The sequence below is a fragment of the Macaca thibetana genome, chromosome 7 (assembly GCF_024542745.1).
Source record: "Macaca thibetana thibetana isolate TM-01 chromosome 7, ASM2454274v1, whole genome shotgun sequence".
Classification (NCBI taxonomy): domain Eukaryota; kingdom Metazoa; phylum Chordata; class Mammalia; order Primates; family Cercopithecidae; genus Macaca; species Macaca thibetana.
Genome location: NC_065584.1, coordinates 77295377 through 77317613, shown reverse-complemented (window position 1 = coordinate 77317613; position 22237 = coordinate 77295377). Strand labels below are relative to the sequence as shown.

At 36.8% G+C, this 22237-nt stretch overlaps 1 long non-coding RNA gene across 1 annotated transcript in view; it reads right to left on the bottom strand.

The window, feature by feature from the left end:
• LOC126959000 (uncharacterized) overlaps window positions 1-15971 on the bottom strand; it is an 87751-nt gene extending 71780 nt beyond the window's left edge. Inside the window, exons 1-3 of the long non-coding RNA XR_007727427.1 lie at window positions 15940-15971; window positions 15455-15532; window positions 13948-14071 (exon numbers count right to left, since the gene is read on the bottom strand). This is a non-coding gene — a long non-coding RNA (uncharacterized LOC126959000). The remainder of the gene's footprint in view (window positions 1-13947; window positions 14072-15454; window positions 15533-15939) is intronic.
• Between the last annotated feature and the right edge of the window lie 6266 nt (window positions 15972-22237).

Genomic DNA, 22237 nt, shown 5'->3' with positions numbered 1-22237 from the left:
GGAATGTTCCTAATTTTGTGAAAAAAGAAGAAAAACAGAGAATATCCTTACTTTTTTTTTATATACAAAAAGATACTTTGTATTTTTAGTAGAGACAGGGTTTCACCGTGTTAGCCAGGATGGTCTCGATCTCCTGACCTCATGATCTGCCCACCTTGGCCTCCCAAAGTGCTGGGATTACAGGCGTGAGCCACCGCAACCGGCCCAAAAAGATACTTTGAAGGGATTCACAAGAAACTAATAACAATGCATAATGGCCATGAACTGTGTCTTTCAGGTATGTTATTGCAGGGAGCATCATTGGCTTATGGCCCCAGCCACCATCCCTAGGGATCTCTACCATTATATTTGTGCCAAGGCCAACGTCCCACAGGCTGCTCCCACACAATGACTAAGTGTAGGAGCACTAAGATTAGGGCACTAAGACAAACCATTCCAGCAAGCCAGGAAGCTCCTCTTACAAGATACTTCCCATTATTAGCTCAGCTGACCTTTCTTGGAGCTAGGCTGCAGTCTAACACTTCTATCCAATCCTATTTCCTTCTCTCTCCTTCCACAGGTTACAGACATACACATCTAATCCCATTTTGGTGGCTGCTTCTCAGTGGGCCACAGGGGTGAGAGATGAGGCAGCTTTGAGACTGGCATTATTATTTTTGAGCCATATATTATATAGTCAAAAATTTAATTTAAAATACTCTCTAGGGCTGGGCGCGGTGGCTCACACCTGTAATCCCAGCACTTTGGGAGATCGAGGCGGGCAGATCACTTGAGGTCAGGAGTTCAAGACCAGGCTGGTCAACATGGTGAAACCCCTATCTGTACTAAAATTCAAAAATTAGCCAGGCATGATGGTGGACTCCTGTAATCCCAGCTACTCGGGAGGCTGAGGCAGAAGAATTGCTTGAACTCGGGAGGCAGAGGTTTCAGTGAGCCGAGATCGTGCCACTGCACTCCAGCCTGGGAGACAGAGGGAGACTCTGTCTCAAAAAATAAGATAAATAAAATAAAATACTCTCTAGCAGTGTTTTTCACAGTGTTATCTATCCCAGGGTCTCCTGCAACTAAGTCCTCTCCTGGGATTCACTCCTGATCCACTGAACAGGTGTAACTCTTGGGGGTCCAGGAATCTTCATTCAAAGGTCCCAAGAGAATACTGAAATACATAGTTAAAGGACCAGAGGGTTAAACTATAAGATGAGCATGAACTGGACCAAAATATAAACATGTAAAGTGAACTGAAGGAACCAAATGGCCATCATACTTACACATTGATTAAATTATGCAGCTCATCCTAAACAAAGAATATGTGGGATGGGGGAAAGCAAAACAAAACAAAAAAAACTAGAAAGAAGGATCAAGCAACCAAACATAACTTTTCTAAGCTTCTTTCAGGACAGAGGGAGCAATACTCAAAGGACCTCCAGTATTCTCGTTCCATTTATAAAACCAATTCTTCCCTAAGAAGGATAGCTCAGGCTATCTTCTTGCTTCCATTAAACATCAAATTAAACCTCACCCCATTTATTTGATTCCCTGTCCTCCAAGCAACTTTGTAAAAATAATTTAGGCTTCCCATATAGTTCTGCCTATAGGAAGAGATTGATAGTTTCTAAAGAAAAAATACTCTGTGATATCCGATAAGGGCATGAAAAACACCATATTTTACACGTAACTGAATTCATTCAAATTATGCTATTCTTTTAACTCACTATCCATTTCTAGAAGTGCTTATATTTATTTCAGTTTCATTATCCTTTAATTGTCTGACCAATTATGTTCTAATCAAAACTAAATTCTAGGAAGTACCTGCGTATAGCTTTATTGTGAATCTTGTTTGCCAAAATAATGAATAGAAAACCAAGTCTTGTTAATTACAAATGCTGAGATTTCTATTCCTATTAAAGAATGCAAGCCCATGAAGTTCACTGAGTTGTTAGAATTATTGCTTTAAAATGGACATTATTTTTAATTATTTGATATCATTGTGATGGGGTGACAGAAAAAAAATATAAGCTATCTTTTAAGAGTATTTCTTCTCATGGGATATAGTCATGCACCACATAACAAAGTTTCATCCAATCACAGATCACATATACCCTGGTGGTCCCATAAGATTATAATACTGTATTTTTACTGTACATTTTCTATGCTTAGATAGACTAATACTTGTCATTATGTTACAATGGCCTGCAGTATTCAGTACAGTAATATGCAAGCCTAGAAGCAATAGGCTATCCCATGTAGTCTAGGTATGTAGTAGGCTATATCATCTATGTTTGTGTGTGTGCACGCTATGGTGTTCCCACAGTGACAAAACTGCCTAACGATGCATTTCTTGGAATGTATCCTCATCATTAAGTGACAGTTTTCTACATGATCTATGTTCTGTGGGCTGCCCTTAGTTAGTTATTGCAACTGCTTGCAAGTTTATAATTAATGGTCAATTTTTTTAGTTGACTTTCCAGAATAACTAGCAAGGTCTAGCCACTCAGCTTTAACTTAATTTATTCTACAACTTAAAACATTGGTGTTGCAATACCTTGCACTTTGGCTCAACAAAAAGGATAATATTTAATGTTTTCTCGGGCCATTACTCCAAATCTTCAGAGGCTAAATGACCTGATTCCCTCTACAGGCAAGTGAAGACAAAAACGATGGCTTTATTTTATAATTGATTCTAGACGGAAAAAGAAGAGAGGGAAAGAACTCAGTATACTTTAAGTATGCTTTTCATTCTGAATATTTGCAAATGAAATCCGTGATGTAGAATGGAATTCCTATGAAAGTGCTGTTCTCATTATGTCTTTGGTTTGCCTGCTAGCTTCAGCTGTGTTACTTTTATTGCCGTTTTCAGCAAGAACTCGGAAGAGAAAGGATAGAAACTCGAACAGAATGACTACATGGTAATACAAAGATAATGAACTCCAATGCAACAGGACAGCAAATTAGAAGGCTGGGAAGTTGTTAGCCATTAAAAAAAGAAGAAGAAGAAGAAAAGCAAAGGAGTTTTATTTCCATACTTTTGAAGCATCCTTTGGAAACGAGAAAAACTTAACAATAGTTAACCCAGTTACTGTCAGTGTGGTTCTACTTTCAAAAGAAGCCCAGGCTAACATTTTAAACAGCAATTATATTTTATGAAAAGGGAAGAAGAGGGAGTGAAAGGAACATCAAAACCCCAAAAAAGCATGATGATGACAAAACAATCAGAAAACAACCTAGATCTCCATTCACCTCAGCTTTTTGAAATGAGCATTTCTAGTTCTTGGCACTCTATCAGTCTTGCAAGGACATGGAGGGTGGTGGGGCAGGCTGGGTAGCACCAGTGGCTGCCAAAGGGATTCATATGTGAAACAGAAATTCCTGCTTTCCAAAATGAAGTAAAACAAAGGCCGTCCACCCAGTGAGGAAGCAATGGAGTGAGTAAAGGCTCTTTTGTAGCCTTCTCTTCTTAGGTGACTCCCCAGGAGTCTTAGAGAATGGGTCACCTTGAATTTATCTAGGACAGTTTTTCTAGAATAAGTTTTAATCTTTCAAGACACTAAATTAAGATCAAGATTCTTCTGAGTTTGTGGAACTCATGATGCACCGGGGACTGATTACAAGTGGAGCATCTCAAAACAATAACAAGTAAATCAAACTCTGGGATAGGCTTTCAAAGCTGCAAAATCCAAATCAGTTTCCCCTGAATATTCCAAGTGATTTGTTGAGTTTCCAAAGAATTTTCCTCAAGAAAAAAAGAAAAGCCTCAAAATCCTTAAGATGATCTTTATACATACTTCAGCTACGATTTTAAATCTGATCAAATACATTTAATGAAGAAAATTACTTTTTATAGCAATTATCTTATTATCATAAAGGTGTTTTGAGAAAATTATTTATGAAACTCCTTTTTTTTTTTTTTTTTTTGTTTTAACCCGGCAAGCTAAACATCTTCCATTTATTTTTAAATGAAGTGAAAATTAGCCAGGTGTGTTAGATAAGCTTTCTATACACAGGTCTAAATATTGACAAAGGGAGATTTGTCACTGGAAAAATCATCAGTCTAGCAATTATCACGTTAGCACATGAAGTGGAAAAAGATGTGAAACTTCCAAATGTGTCAATACAGATTATTTCATTTCCACCAGCTATCAGCTATACTGTGAACACCAGTTCTTTAATGTACGCTGAGCAAGCAGTTCAGCTAAAGAAATTTCTCCTCTGTGCCTGAAAAAAACTAAAATCACAAAGTACAAGATCTGGTGTGGAATCACATATGATTCTAACTATTGTTTCAAATGACCTAAAAGCGGGGGAAGGGATACACAAGATGGCAAAAGTACTTTTCTGTGTTGTTTAATTGTATAAGAACTGCATTTGGACTCCTCTTTCATTGGGTTATGTGAGTGTTTCTCTCAGTTCTCATCAGTCCCAACCCCACGGGCCCTTCAGGGACACCTGTAAAGTCCTATCACATCACTATACTGTGGCACTGGGAAAATACAGACTATCTCAGTAATAAGTATCTTGTTGCACACTTTAGACTTCTATGGACTGCACTTGAAGGTGAGAGAGATTGCCATTAATCTTCGGTGTTAAGAAAGAGACAGGTGTATGTAAGAGTAAATTCAGGCAACATTAACATTCCTTTTTGTCATTAGAGGATTGAGTAACCAAGTAAGATAATGCTGTCTGTGCTAGAACATTCATAAATATATCCCTTGATGGATATATGCTCTCCCAAAATATGGCACCTTGGCATCTGAGGAAACAGCAGAAGCAAAAGCCTCTCTGAGGCCAAGGCGGGAGGATGACCTGAGGTTGGGAGCCCGAGACCAGCCTGGCCAACATGGTGAAACACCAAATCTAGTAAAAATAAAAACATTAGCCCAGCGTGGTGGTGGGTGTCTGTGGTCCCAGTTACTTGGGAGCCTGAGGCACGAGGATTGCTTGAACCCGGGAGGCAGAGGTTGCAGTGAGCTGAGATCGTGCCACAGCACTCCAGCCTGGGCAACAGAGCCAGACTCCATCTCAAAGAAAAAAAAAAAAAGTCTCTCTGATTTTTCCCTACCCTTGTCTGAAGTACACCACAAATGCTCTGACCTTCCTCTAAAGTAGGTCATAAGGCCAGATCCGGTGGCTCACACCTGTAATTCCAACACTTCAGGAAGTTGAGGCAAGAAAATTGCTTGAGCTTTGGAGTTTGAGCAACATAATGACACCTCATCTCCATTTTTAAAAATAAAAAAATTTAAAAGTAGATCATAAGACCCTTGTATGCCCTATACACAGAAGAAAGGGAGGGACACAGAAGAATTTGAGCAAACAGATTCTGGCTAAGTTCCTCCCAGTTTATTACCATTAGATGATACCCCCTTTTGTCTAATCATATTTCCCCATAACTCCTTTACCAAACTTAGCATAAAAATACACAATTTTCTCTCTTTCTTTGGGCCTCCATTTCTAAAGATTCCATGTCACCTATAACCTCTATTAAATAAATTTGTTACGCTTTTCTCTTGTTAATCTATCTTTTGTTATAAGGGACTCAGTTATGAACCTAGCAATGCGTGAAAAAAAGAAATCTTTTCTCCTTTACATTCTCATGGACACATTTTGGTCCTTTTTGCTTTCCCCCTTTTCTATTTTTCTATCCACATCTCTCTTCTTCCTGTGCCTCAGTGGTGTTTCCATTTACTAAGCCACCACTCCTTTTCTTGCTTGATGTTCATTGATCCTCATCTTGCTGCTAATCACAATTCCTTCCTGGTTTCACCAAACTCCCAGACACTAGCTTTTCAAATCTCTAAAAACATGGAGGTCATTCTCTCTGTCCAAAAGCGGCATGTTGAAACTCCCCATTGAGTTTTCCTAGATTTTTTTAAATATTGTTTTCTGAATTCCCATTTAGTTTTGTAAAGGCTGAAAGGTGTGCTATCCTTCCTCACACATCATAATGATCACAGCCAACACTCCTATAACAAAAACCAGGTTAACAAGAAAAAAAATAACAAATTTATTTAATCAAAGTTTTACATGATATAGGAGTCTTCAGAAATGAAAACCTAAAAACCCAGGGAAAATAATTTATTTTTATACTTAGGTTCAATGAAGAATAGACACCTGTGTAGAAATGTGATTAGACAAAAGGGTATGATCTAAAGGTAACAGACTGAGCGGGGAGACCCAGCAAAGCCTGCCTGTTGAGATTCTTCTTGGCCTCTCTGTGCAGCATTCTTCCTGCCAGATTTGGGCCAGGATCCTTATGGAATGAGGGCCTTCAAGAGAGAATGGAAAAGGGAAAGAGCGGTCTTTCTAGGTTTGATGGCTTGCTTTGGGGGAGAGGGATTCTAGTTTCTATGACTCGCCTTAGGGAAATGGAATTCTGGTCTCTATGACTCGCTTCAGGGGAGAAGGAGGGGCAGGAGGCAGGAGGGCAGAAGAAGGGCAGAGAGAGGCTGTGCTTCTGGGGCTGCTTCTGAGGCCTTCCAGGCTCCTTTAGTTCAAAGTACTCAGCAGGCCAAAGCGCTGTAATTTGGGGTATCATTTTCTGAGCCCCAACAGTTTCAACTTCGTATTTGGTTGCCCTAGGGTCTTCATTTCGTAGCCATTTGCTTACTCCTTAAGCTTTTAGAATCTTATCTCTGTCCTCCTACTTTGCAGAAATTTCTCTCTTAGAGGTCACCAATTACTTCTTCATCAGAGAATCTAATGACACTGGAGGCTACTCATCTTTTTCTGCAGGATTGGACCCTCTTGGCTCTTTGTTGAACCTTTCTCTTCCTTTTTGCACTGAAAACACTGTTCTTTCCTGACCACTCTTGTTTCCTACTTATCCCACTTTGAGAAGGTAAGAATCTCCACAGTTCTGCTTTTGGCTCAGGCCTTTCAGTCCCGCTATATTTCCATATAGTGGGTGGAAATGAGTGATGATGGCTTGATGGCTTCAAAACTTCCATTTCTGACCCCAACCTCTCATAAATAAGAAGTCCCATTTCCAAGTGTTTGCTGAGAATCTCCACCTAAGTATCTTTCTTGCATCTCAAATCCAGTAGGCATTACTTCATAAATAAATGCATTATCAATCTACCTCTTTGAGTAATCTTCCACAACTACCTCTATTAACACTACCACCAATTATATAAGTCTGATTCATGTCATCATGAACTCCCAACTTCATTCTCCATATCCTATAAGTTCCTGAGACATGGACTCTTTCACTCTGGTATCTTTCTATCCTATTGCCACCATTCTAGTTCAAGTATTCCTTTTCTCTACCTGCACCAGCGGTCAGTAAAGTGAACTAACAGCATCAGAATTACCTGGAAACTTGTAAGAAATACAAATCCTCAAACCCCACCTCATACCCATTTAGTCTGAAACTCTGGGGGTGAGACCAGCAATCTATATTTTAACTAGACTCCGATAACTCTGATATGCACTAAAATTTGAGAACCTAGATTATTGCAGATGACTTTTATCTGGCCTTCCTGTCTCCAGTCTCTTCTTTCCCATGCCACTCTAAGAGTTACTTTTCTAAAGAATAACTCTGATCATGCCACTTCCGTGATAGAAACATTTGACTCTTTATTGTCAAATAAAAGCCAAACTCCTCATTATGACATCTGAATGTAAAACACTCAACAAGTTAGAAATAGAAGGGAACTTCCTTATCTTGACAAAAAAAGACATCTATGAGAAACCTACAAACATCACACTTAATGGTAAAAACTGAATGCTTTTCTCCCAAGATCAGGAAATAGATGAGATAGCCACTCTTCCCACTCTTACGCAACATGATACAGTAGGTTCTAGCCAGTGCAGTCAGGCAAGAAAAAGCAAGTAAAGAATAGAGATTTGGTTTTAAAAAGAAAGAAAAAAAACACAAATTGAAAAGAAAGAAGTAAAAGTGTTTTTATGTATGAATGATATGATCCTAAGGGATCTATTTTCTTATTTTTTATTTTTTTATTTTATTTTACATTCCAAGATACCTGTGCAGGTTTGTTACATAGGTAAATGTGTGCCATGGTGGTTTGCTGCACCTCTCAACCCATTACCTAGGTATTAAGCTTGGTAAGCATTAGCTGTTTTTCCTGATGCTCTCCCTCTCCCTACCCCCTATCCCCAACAGGCCTCAGTGTGTGTTGTTCCCCTCCCTGTGTCCATGTGTTCTCATTTTTCAGCACCCACTTACAAGTGAGAACATGCAGTGTTTGGTTTTCTGTTCCTGCGTTAGTTTGCTGAGGATAATGGCTTCCAGCTGTATCCATGTCCCTGCAAAGGACATGATCTCATTCCTTTTTATGTCTGCATAGTATTCCATGATGTATACGTACCACATTTTCTCTATCCACTTTATCATTGATGAGCATTTGGATTAATTCCATGTCTTTGATCTTGTGAATAGTGCTGCAATGAACATACACATACATGTATATTTATAACAGAATGATTTCTATTCCTTTGAGTATATACCCAGTAATGGGATTGCTGGGTCAAATGATATTTCTGGTTCTAGCACTTCGAGGAATCACCACACTGTCTTCCACAGTGGTTGAACTAATTTATGTTCCCACCAATAGGGTAAAAGCGTTCCTATTTCTCTACAGCCTCGCCAGCATTTGCTGTTTCTTGACTTTTTAATAATTATCATTCTGACTGGTGTGAGATGGTATCTCATTGTGGTTTTGAGTCACGTTTCTCTAATGATCAGTTATGTTGAGCTTTTTTCATATGTTTTTTGGCCACATAAATGTCTACTAAAACTAATAAATTTAAAAGGCCACAGGATACAAGATCAATATGCAAAAATTAACTATTTTAGTTCTATGTAATAGCAACAAACACCAAAAGTAAAATTAAGAAATGATTTCATTCCCAATAAAATCAATAAAAATAAAATATTTAGGAATAAGTTTAACAAAAGAAGTGGAAAACTTACACTCTGAAAATTGTAAAACAGACTGAATGAAATTAAAGATCTAAATAAATAAAGTTACATTCCATGTTCATAAACTGGAAGCCTCAATATTGTTAATATAGCAATATATCCCAAATTGTCCTGTGGATTCAATGCAATCCTAGTCAAGATCCCAACAGTCATTTTTGTAGAAATTGACAAGCTGATCCTAAAATTCATATACAAATTCAAAGGGCCTGGAATAGCCAAAATAATTTTTAAAAATAACAAATTTAGAGAATGTATACTACTCAACTTCAAAACTTAATATAAAACTACAATAATGACAACAGTGTGATAGGTATAAAGGCAGACATATAAAACAGTGGAAAAGAATTCAGAGTCTAGAAATAAATCCTGACATTTATGGTCAATTGAGTCATTATGAGTACTATGATTTTTTTCAAAAAATGTTACTAGGGCAAATAAATACCACAAAAATGAATTTAGACCCTCACCTTACACAAAAATTACCTTGAAACAGATTAGAAACCTCATTGTAAGTGCAAAAGTTATAAGACCTAATTGTAAGTGCAAAAGTTATAAAACTTCTAAAAGAAACCATAGGAGAAACTCCTGGATTAAAGGGGAAAATGCTTAGATATGACACTAAAAGCATGATCAGAAAAGAAAAAAAACATGACAAATTGGGCTTCAGCAAAATTAAAATCTTTTACTCTCAAAAGTTACCAATAAAAATATAAAATGACAAATTACAGACTAGGAGAAAATGTATGCCAATCATATGTCTGAAAACAATGAATAATAGGCAAATGACAACATTCTCAATGTTGTTAGTCATTAGGGAAATACAAATTAAAATCACAGCAAAATGCCATACCCACACATTAAAATGACCAATCAAAAAGAGTGACAATACTAGATATTGGTGATAATATGAAGAAATTGGAACTCTCATACATTGCTGGAAAGAATGTGAAATGTCACAGCCATTTGAAAAACAGTTTGGCAGTTTTTAAAAAGTTAAAGCTAGAGCTATCATATGACCTAGCAATGCTACTCCTAGGTATGTACCCAAAAGAAATGAAAACATACATTGACACAAAACTTGTATAGAAATGTCCATAGCGTTATTTATAGTAGCCAAAAATTGGAAGCAATACAAATGTCCATTGACATGAATGGAAAAAACCAATGTGATAAGCATATCCATACAATGAAATGCTATTGCACAATGAAAAGGAATGAGCTATTGATACACACTACAACTTGGTTGAACCCCTAAAACAGTATGGTAAGTGAAAGAAGTCAAAAATAAAAAAACTACATATTGTACAGCTCCATTTATATGAAATTTCCAGGAAAGGCAAATTTATAGAGACTGAGAGCAGATAAATGGCTGCCTAGAGCTCAGTGGGGGGGTGGTTACTGACTGCAAATGAGCATAAGAAAACTTTTTGGGGTGAGAAAAATGTTCTAAAATTGAATCACAGTGAAATTTACCCAAAACTCTATAAAGTTGCTAAAAAATCATTGAATTGTACACTTACAATGGGTGAATTTCATGGTATGTAAATTATGTCTCAATGGGACTGTTTTTAAAGAATTATTTTAAAACTCTTTAAAAAACACACATAAAATCACTTACATAAATTATGTACCATAAGTTCTGTTCTATTTGTTCTGCAGCAGTGTAAAAACCACATATTTCGCTAAGGTTGAAAATAAGTATGAAGAAAATTAAGAACATTTTGTTATGTCAACCCATGACGGCACGTTAGTTAATGCCATTGTTACTCAGTTACTTTTCTATTTAATTGCTTAGGCCAGCTAGTTTATTCATATCATACCTGTAATGGTTAATTTTAAGTGTCAACTTGACTGGGCTAACACATGCCCAGATGGCTGGTAAAACATTATTTCTGGTGAGTCTGTGAAGGTGTTTCCAGAAGAGATGAGAATTTGAATCAGCAAACTAAACAAAGATTGTCCTCATCAATGTAGGCGAGCATCAGCTAACCCAGGAAGGACCTGAATAGAATAAAAAGGCAGAGGAAGAGTGAATTTGACCTCTCTTCTTGAGCTGGAACACCCACTTTCTCCTGCCCTCAGACATTGGCCCTCCTGGTTCTCAGGCCTTTACATGCAGACTGAGATGTATACCATTGATTCTTCTGGTTCTTAGGCCTTTAGTTTGGAGTTAGAATGACACCACCAGCTTTTCTGGTTCTCCAGCTTCCAGACAACAGATTGTAGGACTTAGCCTCCATAATTGTGTGAGCCAATCCTTCATAGTAAATCTCTTCCTATATGTCTATATATGTCTTATTGGTTCTGACTAATACAATACATAAACTGTATTTCATCACTTGGTAAAAGTTTTCTTACTCTCAGTATTTTAGCCATGGTCAGTTATGGTTTCTTTATTACTAACTGTGATTATTTGGAAAGAATATTTAAAAGAAAGTCTTTTTCTCTCTATGAAAATCTCCCCAGAACAATGCCCCTTAACTTCTATGCATTTCTGTCTTGCTATTCGTTCTCTTTCTTCTGTCCTACTACCTCCTCTTCTCTCACCTGGTTCAGAATTTCTGAGACAAATAGGAGAAATCAGTAATATCCTCAAGTTAGGGAAACTATGCTTCAGCATGGTTTCTCCCCACTGTGCCATACTGCCTGTATGAAGACCAGAGAACAAATGCAGTAAAATTCTAATAAGACTCAATAAATAAAATCTGAAAATATAATTATGTAAAATGCACATGCATTATTGTGAAATAAATAAATAGACCAGAAGTGGCTACTGCCTACCAAGCCAAACAGAAATTCCCACGAGTCTGGCTCTGCATTCCAAGCTCACTTGGTTCTAGCTGTATTTTGTCATCAAATTGTTGTGGTTTTCTACTCTACCTTAAATTTAAGTGGAGATAATTTGGAGCCCTGTAGCTAGCTAGAATGACAAAAGAGTGGCAGTGATTCCAGGAATACCTGATTGGTTGGTATACAGTTTATCAACCTGATCTAAAGAGATTAAGTAGAAAGAACACTGAGAGTGTAGGGGTCTGTTTTTGCCTCCACTTTCCAAGAGTTGCCTGGATATCTCTACCCAATATTGTTATTTCTCACACCTTACGTTCGTCCATGCTCAAAAGACAAGAATTTAGCCCACCCAATTTGTGAATGAGGGGTATAGGGAAAATCAATTGCCTATTGTGTTACATCTGAAGGCACATTATCATTGTGAGTGTAATTGCAGAGTTTTACTAGATCTAGCAATCAAAAGAGAATTTTGAATCCAGTACAGAAAAGTTATAAGATATGTAATTCAAAGTTAAACAAAAAGTATCCTTCTAGTGGTGCTCATTGTGATTGACTTAGCAAGATGATATGTCTAAGTTAATCATGGTAACCCATTTCTCATTTCAATTACTGGTTTAAAATTGGCACATCACTCAGTACAGCCATTAAATATGAGAGAAGTCAAGTGGGAGCTTCTGGAAAAGCCCTTTTTCCTTTAAAAAAAAATAGTTTCAAGAAAGAGACACTTTCACTTTCCCCTGGAAGTTATTGGGTCTGGATAGGAAACTTGGAACTATTGCAGCTATATATACTATATATCTTGTAAAAATGAAGCCAATGACAAAGATTCTCTCCTTGACCAAACTTTAGTCAGGCTCCTTTGAACCCTCTACTAGGTACAACCTTGGGCTTCTGTCTCTGTGCTTGGAGAGTCCAGTTTTAGCAGGAATCCTGAGAAGTCAGTTTAGCCAGAATCCTCCCCCAACCCCCAATATCTGATCATCCTCAATATCCAACCAAATTATTCATCACCCACCTTCCCTCAGGTAATATCTGAACACCCTGGCCTGCCTTCAGCAAGAATCCTATTAGGCCAGTTTAGCAAAGAATTGGCCTCTTCTCTAAATAATTTTCCATCCACCCAGCCCTGTTCCTTAGCTATAATCCCCACCTTTCCTTATTGAATTCAGAATTGAGCCCATTTCTATTCTGAGGTCTCTTTCCCCTATTATAATAATTTCTGAGTAAAATCTGCCTTTACTTCTTTAACTACTTAACTGCCCACCTGTGGTTTTCTTTGACATCAGCCTCTGTAAGAAACCATGTTTGAGGACAGCAAAGCAGGAAGAAAAAGGGACCTGGGTCCTCAATGATTTTTGTGAGCTGCTGATCATACAATGAATCAAAGATTTTTGTTTGTTTGTTTGTTTGGGGTTTTTTTTGTTTTGTTTTTATAACTTGCAGCAGAAAGATCTTAACACAATGCTTTTCTGTGATTGTTGAACCCAGGCATTCCATCCTAGACTAAGAGCATTTTCATAGGTTTGATCATATAGAAGAAATATCATTTCAAAAGAAGATGGGACTAGGGAAGAGGAATAGTAAGTGGTGGGTTCAGGAATGAAGGATGATTCTTATACTTAATCATACAGTATCCTCTTTTCCCCACATTTTGAGAACCATATCAGTACATCTCTGAAATCAAGAAAAAACAAGACAAAGAAATAATATACTTGCCTATAGCCTTAGGGGGTCCCAGGTCCTGGGTGAAGGCATATGCAATTTCACATTACCTAGCCAACCACACCCAGTGATCCCTGGGAAACTGCCACTGATCTTGGCCTTGCAGGGTGCCCCAGAAACTCCCCTTCCACGCATTAGAACAGCACAGCGCCTTTGAAGAATATGTTAAATGCCTTGCCTTTGTAGAACATTTTTAACTTGCTACAGTACTTTCAAATCCATTAGCTAATTGCGATCTTCAAAACAGTGTGCTAAGGTAGACATTACCCCCATTTGACAAATGACAAGTGAAGAGTGCATGGAGAAGGTGAAAACATTTGCTTAAAATAACCCAACTAACTACACTATGAATAGTACATAGCCTAAGATTACTTGCTTAGAAAAGCAAATATACTTGAATCCTGTTATAAATATGCTCTGCTCAAGATTTTCCAAGATCCGGAAGGGCCACAGTGTATCTGAGTATATGGGCATATACTGAATACATGCTTACTTACGTTTAATCTCTGCTGTGGCCAGTTTCTATTTCAGCCTTATAATTTTCTGTATTTCCCTCCTCTATTGCTCTTCATCCACACTTTATTTAGGAAATGTTCAACAGAGAAGCCAGAAAGGTACCTCCTAGGAAAGGTGAGAAGCAGTGAACAACAGAGATCAGCTACAATTGGGAAAGGTGCATCTTTTGCATTGATCATTACCAAAAAAAAAAAAAAAAAAAAAAAAAAAAAAAAAGCAGTAAAGACTAATGCAGTTCCATTTTTAAATAGAGTTCAAAATAAAGCCAAACCCTTAACATCACACATTTACAAAGGAGTCAATTGTAAACATACAAAAACAACTAATGACAGAAAAGGGAAATGGGTCTCTGCTTTCTTTTTCTTTTCTTTCCTTTTTTTTTTTTTCTTTTTTTTTTGAGACAGAGTCTCGCTCTGTCGCCCAGGCTGTAGTGCAGTGGCGCGATCTCGGCTCACTGCAAGCTCTGCCACCTCCCGGGTTCACGCCATTCTCCTGCCTCAGCCTCCCGAGAAGCTGGGACTACAGGTGTCCGCCACCATGTCCGGCTAATTTTTTTTTTTTTTTTGTATTTTTAATAGAGACCGGGTTTTACCGTGTTTGCCAAGATGGTCTCGATCTCCTGACCTCGTGATCCGCCCGCCTCAGCCTCCCAAAGTGCTGGGATTACAGGTGTGAGTCACCGCACCCGGCGTCTGCCTTTTTTTTTTTTTTTGAGACGGAGTCTTGCACTGTCGCCCAGGCTGGAGTGCAGTGGCGCGATCTTGGCTCACTGCCAGCTCTACCTCCCAGGTTCACGCCATTCTCCTGCCTCAGCCTCCCCAGTAGCTGGGACTACAGGCGCCCCCCGCCACGCCCGGCTAATTTTTTGTATTTTTAGTAGAGACTGGGTTTCACCGTGTTAGCCAGGATGGTCTCGATCTCCTGACCTCGTGATCTGCCTGCCTCAGCCTCCCAAAGTACTGGGATTACAGGCGTGAGCCACTGCGCCTGGCCTCTCGAAAGTTTTAAAATAACAATCAAAGGACTAAATAACCAGTTTCAAAATATTTGTTGTTAAATTTAATCCTCTTAAAGATAATATTCAAACTGTTAATTTCAAGTGCTAGAAAAACAAATCAGAAGTGATGGCCACTACTATAAACTATTCTTTCTTTGATTACCCGTGTAGGAACATATTATTTTACAATACTTTGGTTTTTTATTAGAATTTCACTGACCCAAAAGTAAAAAAATAAAATTTACACTATAAGTTTTCCCCTGTTTTGTGTGATAAAAACCACAATCAATCTGTTCATTCCCAAGACTTACTGAAGACACGTATTTCTATATTTAAAAGTACCCTAGCAATGTTTTATTACAGTGACTACTATAAAAAATATTCCTTTTCATATTCAATTATATGAAGATTTGTTAGCTGGCTTGCCTTGACCTTTTCATTAGATATTATATATATAATTTATTAGAAACAGAGACTGACCAGGGAATTACCTTCGGAAACGAGGAGGTAGGGAAAGAAGCAGCAAAAATTCTCAGCCAGACTTTGAACAGGAAGCTTTAGTAAGAGACCTAGAGAAGAAAGATTTAAAAAAACTAGATGATACATGGAGAGTACCGTTTACAAGTTACTAGAAAATTGACTAAGCAATTTCTGATACAATAGTTTTTTTACCATCTATAAGCACTCTAAAAGTTTTATTTGCATATATGTATTGTGGGAAATAAAAAAGCAAAATGCAGAATCACTGCCATTTAGTAACTTTATAAAGAAGTTTCTTGAATGTATTTCAATAGCTTAGAATTTGTCTGTCATAATATTAAATAAGGTAGAATAGATGAACTTAAATCTCATAATTGTATGTCTATCTTTAAGAAGTATACTTGAAGTTTCTAATGATAAAAAAATAATTTGAGGCAAAGAGAGACAATGCACATAACATATAGCCAAAGAAAAAAGAACTCCTTTAAAAACTTACAATGATTATCTTTTAAAAATAAAAGAAGGTTGTCTATTCATGAAATAAGAATAGAAAAATAGAAGGGTATGAAAAGAGGGAAGTCAGAGAATATTCAGAGAAGGATTTCTTAGGAATTAAGCCAAATTTTTAATTTTTAATCGTAGGGTAGGAAAATCAATTTGGGTAAGTCTTCAATAAAGTATTACAGGGGGAACAAAGAAAACCAAAGGGAGGAAATTCTCAAAGATATCACACAAGAAATGTTCTCAGAACTGAAAAACATAAATATCTAGAGAAGAGGGTCCCCATAATGAATGAAGAAGAGGCACACTAAGGTATCATCGTGAAATTTCAGAACACCGGGGTGAAGAGAATGCTCTTCAGTAGCATATGAATGCTAGGAAATAGTGCAGCAAGGCCTTCAAAATTCTGAGGGAAAATTATTTTTAACTTATAATTGTATACTTACTCAAACTATCAGTCAAATGTAAGATTAAATCCATTCAAATATGGAAGAAGTTACAGATTTTTTTGGTCTCTCATGTGCTGTTTTCTAGGAAGCTACTAGAGGATCTTCTTCACAACATGAGGGAGAAAGAGCAAGAGATGGATTTCAAAAAGCAGGAACTTCAACACATGAGGACAATGAAGGGAAATCCAGATTGACAGCTACGTAGCAGCCTGGAAAGCAACTAGTCCAACTGGAAGCAAGAGGAAGAACAATGGCTTCAGAAGGAATGTCTCAGGGTAAGAGCTTTAAATGTCGTAGTGCTTAAAATTGTGTTTGACTATTTTTTTAAAAAAATGATAGTATATGACCAAAAAATATAGTGAAGAGGACATAGAAATTAGAAAATTAAAGGAGACAAGTATTAATTCCAAGGAAAACAAAAAGTTACATGAGAAAGGAATCTACTTGCTTCTGCAGTCAATAATATTTTACAAGATCATGATTTCACAAATTTGATTATTGAATTAAACACTTATATATATATTTTTTTTCAGAATATGAGAGAGAAGAGGGCAGAGGAGAGTATAAAATAGTCAAAACCTCTATTACTGAAATCACTGTTGCATAATTATAACTGAGGAAATTATTACAGTGAAAGAGACCTGACCTGACCAACTTTATCCTGCTTCTAACCTCTAAGCTGCCTTTGTTCATTCCTGGGCATAGGTCAAACTAATTTGAGGAGGAACTTAGCTTATAGTTTAACCTTGAAACAAAAACGATTAACAACCCTTTCCCAAAACAAACCCCCTTCCCTCCTGGGGACTAGACTGCCTTTGTAGAACTAACAAATGAACCACAAGATTAGAAATTATGGCTTAGAAGTCACACAGCTGAAGGCTGCAAGACTCTGACATCCCAAAATGTTCCTGGGGGATAACATCACTATTGTAAAGTCTAAGATCAGTGATTGAGCTATTTTGCAGCCCCTGTACTTGATGGATCAGCTGGCACCACCCAGATCAATAAACTGGCTCATCTGGTCTTACGGTCCCCACCCAGGAACCAACTCAGTGCAAGGGGAGAGCTTTGACTCCCTATGATTTCATCTCTGATCCAACCAAGCACCACTCCCATCTCACTGGCCCCTACCCACCAAATTATCCTTAAAATCCCCCATCCCAAGTTTTCAGGAAGACTGATTTGAGTAATAATAAAACTCCAGTCTCCCATACTGCCAGCTTGCGTGAATTAAACTCTTTCTGTATTGCAATTCCCCTGTCAGTCTAGGCGGCAGGCAAGGAGAACCCATTGTGTGGTTACATTACCATTATGATAAAATGGTAAATGTCAAAATTTGATAAATTAAGGTTGGCAGGAGGTGAGGAAGGGTCAGAAACTGATCATTTTTATTATAAAACTTTGAGTTCACTTTGGGGGCATTGATGGGTTAATGTATCACCTTGATAAAAATGTAACTTAATTTTCTAAAAAAGGACAAAACTGTGAAAATACTACAGTGTGGTGATACAATGGGGGGCAAGAAATGTAGCTTCTCATCCCAATCCTTCTAACTCCAAAAGATTGTGGCCACGTCTCTCTACTTCCGTGTCTTTATATGAGGTCAGGGCTCTAAAAATTTCTCTCAACTTTACACTTTCATGCTCAAATCTACCCATCTTCCGTGTGGCTATTTCTTGAGATCTCCCTTAACAATGATCCATTAACTAATCATAAAAAATACTAAATGAACAGCATCTTCTCCAGGATCTTAAATAGCTAGAAATAAACACATTCTTCTCTGACCCAGAGACATTACATGCTATAGAACTGCAAGAAATAAAGCATTACCAGGTAGTGAAAGGAATGCAGTGCTCTGACAAGATCTTAATTGACTCACTAAGTTATGGAGATTTTAGGCAACAATTTACTCTGTTCTTAAATTTTAAAAGTAGTTACCATAGCAACTCCTAGACACAGCATATGGTATGTCTGGTACCTCCAAGATAACAGAGCAGATTCTTGATGAATTTCCCTTACAATATGTTGTGAACTTTTGTACTTTTTAGTGTTTCAGTGGGCAATGTTATATGGTGTTAGTATTCACTGATATTATCTATATATTTTCACGCTTATTTCAAAGGATTTGTCACTTGCAACACACAAAACTTAAATGCTTCTCATATCTCTTAATTTATTTTCTTCATTAAAAAATTACTACCTACCAGGAGAAAGATTAGCAAATGAACAGTATTCTTTAAAGAATAAATATAAATAAGGACTAAATCATATGGAAAATGTCTTGCTCATTTATAGGGAAAGAAAGAAAAATTAAAACTAGATACTATTTCTCCTCTAATCCAACTGATAAAATGTTGAAGAGTGGGAGGAATTTAAATTGGTACCGCCATTCCAGTAGTTAATTTGGAACTATAAGTTCAAATCCTTTATGACGTCTTGCCATTTGACCTAGTAATTTTGTTACTACAGGTTTTTATCCTAAAGGCTTTAAAAAAAAAATACACAAAGATTTATATGCAAATTTTTATGAAGAATTATGTATAATAGTTAAAAACTACTAATAATCTTAATCTACAGTAAGAGAAAATTTAAAATTAAAAGTTATATAAGAATCTCCTCTTATTGGGCATTCAGATTTGATGCAGTTTTTCTATTATAAATTTTACTACTATAAATTAGTACACATTTTATTACAAATTATAGCACTATTATAATTACAGTATATATGCATGTGCTATATATGTACTACATATACATATATTAAATTTAAAAACACATTTCTAAAGAATGTTGACAAAATAAAAAAATTATACTATATTTATAATATACTGTATTTATGCAATCACGGAAAAACCATGGAAGGGTAGACCTCTCTATGAAAAATAAAAATAAAGTGGCTGTGGTGAACACCAGAAACTGACCTTCAACGAGTCAGGCCCTTGTATAATCCCCTACCCTTGAGTGAAGACAGAACTGATGACTTGCTTCTAACCAATAGAATATGGCAAGGTGATGGATGCAGACTGGAGAGAGAGATTATCATACTGGCTTGAAAATTCAAGCTGTCGTGTGGCAAGAAACTGGCCCTCGCGCCCGTGGTCAATAAGAAAACAGAGCCCTCAGTCACACAGCTGCAGAGAAATAATTTCTGCCAACAACCTGAATGAGTTTGGAAGCATATTTTTTCCTAAACAAGCCTCCAGATAAGAACACAACACAGTCAACACTTTGACTGCAGCCTGGTGAGATCTAGAAGCACAGAATTATTCAGTTACACCGTCCCAGGAATTCTGACCTACAGAAACTGTGAAATAATCAACGTGTGCTGTTGTTTTAAGCTGCTAAGTTTGTGTTGATTTATCACACAGCCTAGAAAATGAATACAGTGACTGTCTCTAGAAAGTAGTAATTTGTACAAATTTTCCTTTCTTATTTGTACTTTTCTAAATTTTCTAAAATGTTATAATAAGAATTTCTTTGCTTTTAAAATCAAAAGATGTTATTTTCAACAAATCATCTGGAAGCAAAAAATAAGTATGCTCTGCAATTTTTTAACTGATTTTGAATGTGGCAAAAGAATATTTTTTAAAAGTGTACAATGAAAATATAGCACTAAGATTACCCCAGATTTCTATTTTTTTAAATGATCTTAACAGAAGATTTTATTTAAATCATGTTAACATAGACTGTTTCTGAAATTTTAAGCTTTCTATATTTAATAATGCCTGCTGGGAGGAAAAAAAAGAAATCATACTTGTAAATTTTTCTTTCCAATTTTGACCATGACTTAAAATGGAAAAAGTTATGTTGATTGTGGCTAAATGTTCTCGTTTTTAGAGGCCATTATGCACTTTAAATTCTCTGTTGGCATTTTAATTTCATTTTACAAAATAAATCCCAACTGACAACAGAATAAAGCAAATTCTAAGTCAACTAAGCGAAAAAGTGTCACCGCAAACAGAAAGAACTTTGCAAACTGATGCAACATTTCATATGGCTCCTGAACCTAAATTTCCAAAGTTTCAACAGGAAATAAAATGTGTGTATGTTGGGGGGAAGTATTGACAACTGAAACCAGCTCCACAACTTACTGTCTACAACATGATGTTACTATTCAACTGTCTGCAGTAACATACATTTACTATTGTAGGAAGTTCTTGCCAAGAAAGATTAAAATTGCAATAACCATTTCTTGTTTCAGGAACTTTCCAAAATTTCATTTATCTGACCACTAGGCTACCTAGCTTACCATTATTAGAGTAAATACCCATTTCTGAAGATAATCAATAGTTTAATTAAGCTCCTCAAATGACAGTTTACTCTTTAAGATTTGATTTGAAACCCTCACATTCCAAACTATCATATCATGAATTCTGCCTAATCTTAAGCATTATAAGATGAATTTTAACTCAAATTCTCAAAACTTCATAAATATACTACTATTACTCTTCCTTCTCAGAGATGTCACTAAGACTGTTAAGGTAGTGATCGCTCATACTGCGATAAACAATAAGCTTGGCTTTGTTTTATCAGCAGGGTATTTTGATGGTATTTTCAGGAAGCTAGCATTTAGCAGTCTTGGAGTTTCCACCAGTATGTGACCAAGACCTGCTCACTGCAGTGGCTTAAGGCTCTCCACAAAGAACAGAGTGTTCCTCAAAGGCCTCTTGGAACTCTTCCTCGGATATCTCCATGACAGTAGTAGTGAAGTAAGTCTACTTTAGGTTTGAGCTTCAATTTATTTTATTTTATTTTATTTTATTTTATTTTATTTTATTAACCTCCCCACACAATGAGTTTATTTTGACTCCTACAATACAAAATTCTTTTTTAGGAATTATTTTATTATCTGATAAGATTTACAAAACTTTTATCCTTAGTGAAAACCTGACAATTACTAACGATATTACTATTTAATTCTATCTGCCCTTATTTTTTATTGTTGTTGTGCATCTGTGAGAGGAAGTTCATTGGGAAGAGGACTTCCCAATGATAGGCCCATGATAAGACCATTGAGCTATTCTGGAAATGGAGATTTTCCAAAGGTTTCTTCTCAGACTAGTGTCTTTTGGACAAACTCTGTCCTGGGTCAATTATCAAAACATCGTGAGACCTTTTCTCTGTCCTGAGTTGTCCCTGAGATTCTGACTCTGAGAGATATTTCCTCTCTAAGTCTTTTCATCCACTGGGAACTACAAATAAGTTGAGTTTGCAGCTGGAGATGGCACAACTATTAGGCTAGAGATCCAATTCACAAAGTGCATGAGCAGACTGTTCCCAGACCCCCATAGCTTAGTCTCTGTCTAAATCTACGTCCCTACCTACCCTGAGCTGGACTCCTCCTTCTCACATGTATTTGTGCCACATCTCAAATTCTTCTACTTATCTTTCTAAGTAACATAATATCACAATATAGAATTTATAGTAGTCATGTTGGTGAGCTTAGATATGAACAAAATTATTCATTTGAAGGGTATCATAGAACACAAAAAAACAGTACCAATGGTCTGCATGGTTTTATTGACATGAGGAAGTATGCCAAAGAAATCCAGATGGCAAAATTGCTTTATTAAGAGATTCCTTGGCCAAGAGAAAATAAAATTTTGAAAATTTGAAAATAAAAATTTGAAAAAATTAAAACTAGCTCTCTTCAAGATACCCCAAATCTTGATTTGAAGTGAATGACCTTTACTATTCTTATCCATCCTATGCTTCTACATTTCCTTCTGTTCCTATAACTCCTCCTGATCTGCCTCCCTTCCTTTCTAGCCACCCAGTAGCACCCAAAGCTAAATTAACTCTTAAAATTAAACATCCTGCGGAACAGAAAAAACCCCTAATGGC